The 6,959-nt window shown below is 40.9% G+C and overlaps 1 long non-coding RNA gene across 1 annotated transcript; it reads right to left on the bottom strand.

Annotated features, from left to right (window-relative positions):
* Window positions 1-420: 420 nt before the first annotated feature.
* On the bottom strand, window positions 421-6,702 carry LOC144304783 (uncharacterized). The gene is made up of 2 exons (XR_013371752.1): window positions 6,567-6,702; window positions 421-3,738 (listed from the first exon to the last, which is right to left on the bottom strand). It is a non-coding gene; the product is annotated as an uncharacterized LOC144304783 (long non-coding RNA).
* Between the last annotated feature and the right edge of the window lie 257 nt (window positions 6,703-6,959).

Raw genomic sequence — 6,959 nt, 5'->3', positions numbered from 1 at the left:
TTTTTCCCTCTTATAATACTGCTTTTGCACACAAGACGTTTTCCAACAAAATAATCATGTATCCCTATATTCACGTTGTAGTTTGGTTGCTAAATTGTGATTGACGCTTTTGGCAGGGGATTGGAGATTACATTTTAAGCCATACTGGTTTTGAAATATAATAGAGATAGGATCCTAAGATAATGCAGTTTAACTAATGGATTTATCGGTACTGTAGATATACTTTTTAAAGAGAGAAAATAAAATCTGTAGCTATTAATACCAGCTGCATTGAAGTTACGGCAGGATGAGAATCAATTTTGTGAACTCTAAGTGGTTCAGATTGTTGTTGGAACATTGTTAAAGTTTATTAAATATGCAGTTTTATGTACAGCATGATGCATTAGGTGATGTACTTTCAAATAAAAACATAAAAAAATATTGACACTTACATCAGTATTTATTTTAGAAATTGCTTTTAAAAGATATGCACACACACTCACGTATACATGACATAATGTCTCTCCTTAAAGATTCACTCAGGACACGAGGGATAAATATATGACATGTTAAGTAATAATACTTAAATAATGCATTGCAAATTCTTATTAGATAGGTTGCCAAAAATAAGTGATATATAAAGTAGTGTCACATACAACGACATCATCTCAACACAGAAGAGAAATTTAATATAAATTGCTTCAACATGATATACAGATTTAAATATTTATAGGCTTCATCTAACTGTGAACGTGTCCTTAGAGATTTCCAGAGGATTTTCACATTCTTTGTAATTGTCTATTAATTTATTAATCTTTCCACTGGATTTAGCTCCTGAGGGCAGTGATTGTATCTTAACACCTCTTAGTATTCCAAACTCCTAACCCTGTGCTTAACATACAAAAGGCTCTGAACAGATGTTTTGATAAGTGAATGAATGACAGGGAAGTGGAGTGAGGTGGACCATATTATAGAAATTATCAGTTGCCTTTGTCTTGCAAAATGAGACATCAAGTAAGGAGAGAGGCCTGGAGTAATGGGCTTGCTTTGCAGTCCTCTCTCAAAAAGAAGTGAGAAGGGCATTTCAGGTCAGGAAACCAATGTGAAGAAAGCATAACTCTGAAAAAGACTGATGTAAGTATTATGGATGAAAGAAGGACCGAGATTATAGTTCCCCAGACTATCTGGTTAAACATGGAATGATCTGGAGCCCTGGGATAGCTCAGATCCTTGTTCCAGAGTGTAGAGAATCCGCATCTTCTCCGTACATCAAAGGTTGGCAGGTGGTGTGAGTGTTGCTGATTCCAATGTGGCATCAGGAAACCAATTTCAAGGTTATGGATGGAGACCATCATGGTCCTGACAATCCTTGGGTTGGCATATGTTGAGCTGAAGCATCAATCATCTCCAGGAGAGCCAAAGGCAACCTGGTAACGTAGTTTGTTAACAAACAAACAAACAAACAAAGCATTATCTTAAGACTGGGGGAGATTTGATTTCTAGATTTGATTCTGCCTTTAGCAAGGTGTGTGTGTGTGACTCAGTTTCCTTGCTTGTAGAAAGGAAGGCGGCAGGTCCCACTATCCCTTTTAGATATATCACAATCGCTCCCTGATTCTGTGGACTGAGATGATCCCTGTGTCCTGGGAGAGGAGAGAAGTGAAAAGTCTGCAAGAGGACTTGTCGGTCTACTCTCCCCCAGAGGCACTTTCATATCATCGAACTATAGAAAGAAACAAGTGGCACGTGAAGTGTGGTAAACTGGTTAGTAGCATCGATTTTGGAGAAAAAGGAAGCTGGGTTCTGGGTGCAAACGCTGCATATGCTCCTGGTAGCTTCCGGGTCGTGAAATGAGAATAGACGTACCTCTCCGGGCTGAGTGTTACGTGGGTCCCTGATGCAGAGTGCCCATCAGCGGGGGAGCCACAGCGAGGGTGCCTACATCCCTGTCCACCTTCTTCGACCCTGCGATGACCACTTTCCTTTCATTCCTCATCTCCCTAGCCATTTCCTGACTGTTTCAGGATGGAAAAATTTGATTTTGATCCTAATTTTGATCCTCTTAAAATACGGAAGGACAAAATTGCAAAGTGTGTGGGGTAGAGACAGAAGAGTTATTTTCTTGCTGGAAGCAGTTATATTAAGAACTCAGAAAAGGGACTGATTACTTGGAATGCAAAATTTGGGATTCCCTCTTATGCTTTTGTCTCTCAAAGAACTATTAAGAGGGAATAGGGCAGGAAAAATGATGATTTTCTGATTATGTTGTAAAATAACAGCAACCAAAACCAAATCCCTGAAGCTCAGACACAAACTCTTAAGAGCACAACCATCCCTTACTCTGTTGTTACTGAGACGTATGATCCACCCTTTGCGGCCTCTTTCACTCGCCTCTGCTCAAAGTTATCACGATGTCCTCTCCTACGTAACCAAACCCCAAGCCATTTCTCATGAAAAACTAGTACAAGATTCAGACACTTCCCCATGGCTGAAAAGTCTTTGCCAAATGCCTGTGGCTTCTGCTCGGCCCCATCTGTCCCTCCAGCCTCACTAATCTCCGAAGCTCTTCCTCCAATGCCTTAAGCCAGATCTCATTTCAGGTCTGTTTGGTTACTGGGCCTCAGTAGGGAAGCTTCCCGTCAGACCTCAGCTTGAAGGCTCCTGTCCATCACTCAGGTAGCCCCAAAGCCTTCCTGCTACCTCCCGATTCTCTTCTCCAAAGCATCCCCACAGTCTGTTCTTCATGTTCATGAACCTGTTCCTTCCACTTTCTGCAGATGATTCGGCTTACTGATTCCTTGGTTGGTTTGTTGACTAGTTTCCTTTCTGTCTTCCCCAGCAGATGGTGAGCTCTCTGAAGATAAGAGCCTTGTCGACTTGGATCACTGCTACGTTATCTAGAACAGTGCTGGGCACACGGTATGTATCCAATTAATTTTTGCTCAACAGATACATGGATGGGTGGATGGGATTTGATTTTAGCACTGTCCCACATTGTTCCAGAAGTAAAGAACTCATCCCTGTTCAGCCTAGCCTCACGCCCACTTGGGTACATCTGGAAACAGAGTGGATTAATCCCTTTGCTTAAAAGTAGTTCTTTCCACCTGTCTGCAAAATAGCATCATTTGTGGACTTTTTAGAGCATAGATGCCAGTGCTCCAACCACTAGTTAAATCAGAATCTCTATGGGTTGGGCTTGAGCATTGATAAAAACAAATAAACACAATAAATCCCCTGGGTCTTGCTAACATGCAAATAGATTTGACAAAGTGCTAGCATCCCTTACTTATCCCAAAGAGAGCTGTAAAGTAAACTGCTTCTCGGAGTCCATGAAATGATGTTTGGAAATAAAGTTTTAAAGTTTGCAATTGGTACTATATGGGAACCTACAAGGAATAACAGACTGGAAAAGACACTATTCTTTTTTTTTTTTTTTTTTTTGAAATGACATTATTCTTAACTAAAACAAGACGCAGATTTTCTGATAGTTATCCCGTCCTTGATTTTGGTGCGCCATTCATGAACTGTCCTGGTTTTTTATAGCTGGTTATTGTCCGTTTGTTCTGCTTCCAACTTTCATGAAGGGCTGCTTGGGTGGGGTTCCTTTACTAAGCACTGGTACAATAGTGAGAGGTCCTTGGATGGCGGTGTCATTGCAACTATAACATATTTCAGGCAGATAAACGTTGATACGATTTGACTGTGGGTTGTGTGACATTGTTGAGAGAGTCTAGGTGTTTGAAGTACCTGCAGCAGAAACTAATGAAACAATAAAGTGCAATTGAATGTAAGAAGCCCATTTATGCAGAGATTGAAAGATATGCTTTTATTATCTCAATATCAGCCCTCCCTTAAGGTTCCCAAGTGCATGAATCCTGTTCTACATGAATGTATATGCATTGCGCTATATCGACTTTTGAAGACAGAATCAGTTACATTTACATTTTAATCAATCCAGATGCAATGGGCCACTGTAATTACCAAACATTTGGAATCCAAATTTTGCTGATTAGAATTCTAAAATGACGATTTATTAGAAGAGCATAACGATTCCAAACGATTTCCTCAGGAGAATCCTCCCATTATTAATTATTAGCAAAAGCTGCTCCCTGAGAGCTCCCCAAAGGAGGTTGGAAAGAAAAAAAAAATCAAAAACTGCATAAAGAGGCAGAGAAAGATATATTGATGTAATTGTAGCTAATGTGCTATGCATCATGACCAAAGACTGCTTTTTATATCTCTTATTAAAAAAGAGAAGTGCTAATTTAATTTTAAATATCTGCGAGAAAAATTAGAAAGCAGAAAACTGCAAACAGATACTGCTGGGCGTGAAACTTTGCCTCTTTAGTGACATGAACCTGTTTAGAGTCTGGCTCTTTCCATGCCCCTGCCGTGACTTTTCCCCAATGGTTCTCCAACCATGCTACTTAAAATTAGATAGATCTGATTAATTTGTCTCCTCCCTGCTCTGAAAAGACACACTGCATAGGAGCTTTGATCTGATCACACAGGGAGGTCTCCTCATGGTCCAGCCATACTAGGTTGGAATCAGAGCAAAGGCTCATATGATTATATGTGTCATTGTTAATTGCGCACTAATGCCAGTGTTCATTAGGAACAAAGGAACATGTGGCACTGCAGCCAGAGCTTAATTTTCTCATTAGCTGTATAACATTAAGTGGTACCTATGATACGAAAATCACTGCGTAACTTCATGGAAAGGAGCATATTGTGTTTTTATGTGGTGATGTTCTTTGAAAAGGGTGGAAAAAAATAACTATAAACCCATCTGGTATTATTAAGTAGTCATTTCAATATAATTGGCTTGGGATCACGCCTTTTGTAAGAAAGACACCTGCAGTAGACGTGATTCAAGTCATAGTTAGTGATTTCCTTTCCCTTCCACTGATGATCATCAGCTGGTTTTCTAGACATTTGAGTTTGTCACATATATGAGCCTCCCCCACCTCCAGCTCATCCCCAAAGCTTTTTTTTTTTTTTTTAATATTTTATTTATTTATTCATGAGGGATGCAGAGAGAGAGGCAGAGACACAGGCAGAGGGAGAGGCAGGTTCCATGCAGGGAGCCTGACATGGGATTCAATCCCAGGACCCCAGGATCATGACCTGAGCCGAAGGCGGATGCTCAACCACTGAGCCACCCAGGTGCCCAAAGCTTTTGTGACAGATTCCTAAGTCTATCTCTTCCAACTGTACCTATCCCTGCCACTTACCCTTATTCTTAATACTAATGGTCGCAAGGAACTATCAGCTGCTTTGAAGCATTGCACAGCAAGCCTATGATTCGGCAAATGTGAAGGAAGTGCTCTTCCCGATGACAGCAGTGAATGACTCAAGCTCCTAAGTATAGGCATGTGCCTGGCCTATCAGGTGAAATCCATCTCCCCTGGAACAACTAGAGCAAGACTGTACTGAGCTCTCTGTAAGATGCTTTTATGTTGAATGATCTAGTTTGAGTTATAAAGATGAAAACAAATATCACATCCAGTTCTGATCTCAGCTGGAAGTCTCAGCAATGAAATGAATAGGTTCTGGGGTAGAGTGGTGGGAGGAAGTGGGATGTAACGATCCACTGCTCTGGAGGGACAAAAATGTCAAGAAAGATTTTGTTCATGAAAATTAGATATCTTTAAAATTGTCTTGGAGGGGTGCCTGAGTGGCTCGGTTGGTTGAGCATCAGAATCTCCATTTCAGCTCTGGTCAGGATCCCGGGGTCATGAGGTCAAGCCCTGCATTGGGCTCCACACTCAGTGGGGAGTCAGCTGGGTTTTCTCTCTCCCCCTGCTTGTTATCTCTCTCTCTACAGCAAGTAAATAAATGTCAAAAAATAAAATAAAATTGAATTGGAAGGGCTGAATATTAAAAATGAGAAAAGAAAAGATTTCTTGTAACTCAGCTTGAATTATGATTAGAAGTAAATAACCTTTCTACAAGGACAAATCAGGCTGGCTGAAGCTCGGGGTGAGTTTGGGAGTGAATGGGGTAAAGTATGATAAGTCAAGAAAAGAGGTGGGAATGGGTGACCAATTCATCCTTTAATTGTTGTATTCCTACACTCTGAAGATATTTAAAACAAGTTTTTGTGCCCACAGTAGAGGCTGCGGAAGTTAATACAAGGAACACTGGTCTTTTGACAAAATACCTGTGTAAATTGTGATACTGTATTAAAACTAGTTTTTTAAAGTTCTGCATAAAGTTGAGTATCAAGTATATGTGTTCATTTTAGCAATGGTAATAAATTATTTAATCTCAAAATTACCTAAGGGGAATAGAAAGGTGTCAAAATAGTTTTAGGACTTAGGACTGTTTGCCTGCCCTCATCCCCCAAAAGAAGGAGAAGAAATATATGTAGAAAAATAGCAGGTGGCCTGCAGATGACTAATTTCTGGCTTATCTGAAGCAATGGAGGTAAGAAAAGATAAGGTGGAGTCATCGTAATTAGAGAAGAGAAGGGAATAGGAAAAGGAAAGAGGAGAGGAGGTGAGAGGAGATGAGGAGAGATGAGAAGAGACATGAGGAGACGAAAGGAAAGGAGAGGAGAGGACAGTTCAGGTTCTCCAGCTTACACTGAAGTAGAGTCGCTCACCACGTGCACTGTCCTACCAAACCTTTCTTTATATCTCCAGCCCCACGCGTTCAAGTGGTGCTGTTTCGGGCTCCGTGCACCCTGCCAATGAGTTCAGTCCACCATATTGAAGGGAGAACTGGGCGATTCTGACTCTACGTATGAGTTTAGATCTCAGAGAAGCAGTGTGGGCTGCAGTCATCAGTGGGTGTGCAGATGCTATTTGATGAATAAGAGCTGTAAAGAGAGAAACTGAAGGGGCGGATGTGAAAGGGGGACATTAAGTGATGTATGTGAGGAGATGATCTGGAAAGGAACCAGGGATGGAGAAGGTGGGGATCCAGGAGGAAGACCAGAAACATGTAGCATACAAAAGGCCGAAACTAATAGTCAC

This window comes from Canis aureus, chromosome 3 (assembly GCF_053574225.1).
Source record: "Canis aureus isolate CA01 chromosome 3, VMU_Caureus_v.1.0, whole genome shotgun sequence".
NCBI lineage: Eukaryota > Metazoa > Chordata > Mammalia > Carnivora > Canidae > Canis > Canis aureus.
Note: the sequence above shows the minus strand (reverse complement) of the source record. Positions and strands in the feature narration are given on the sequence as shown.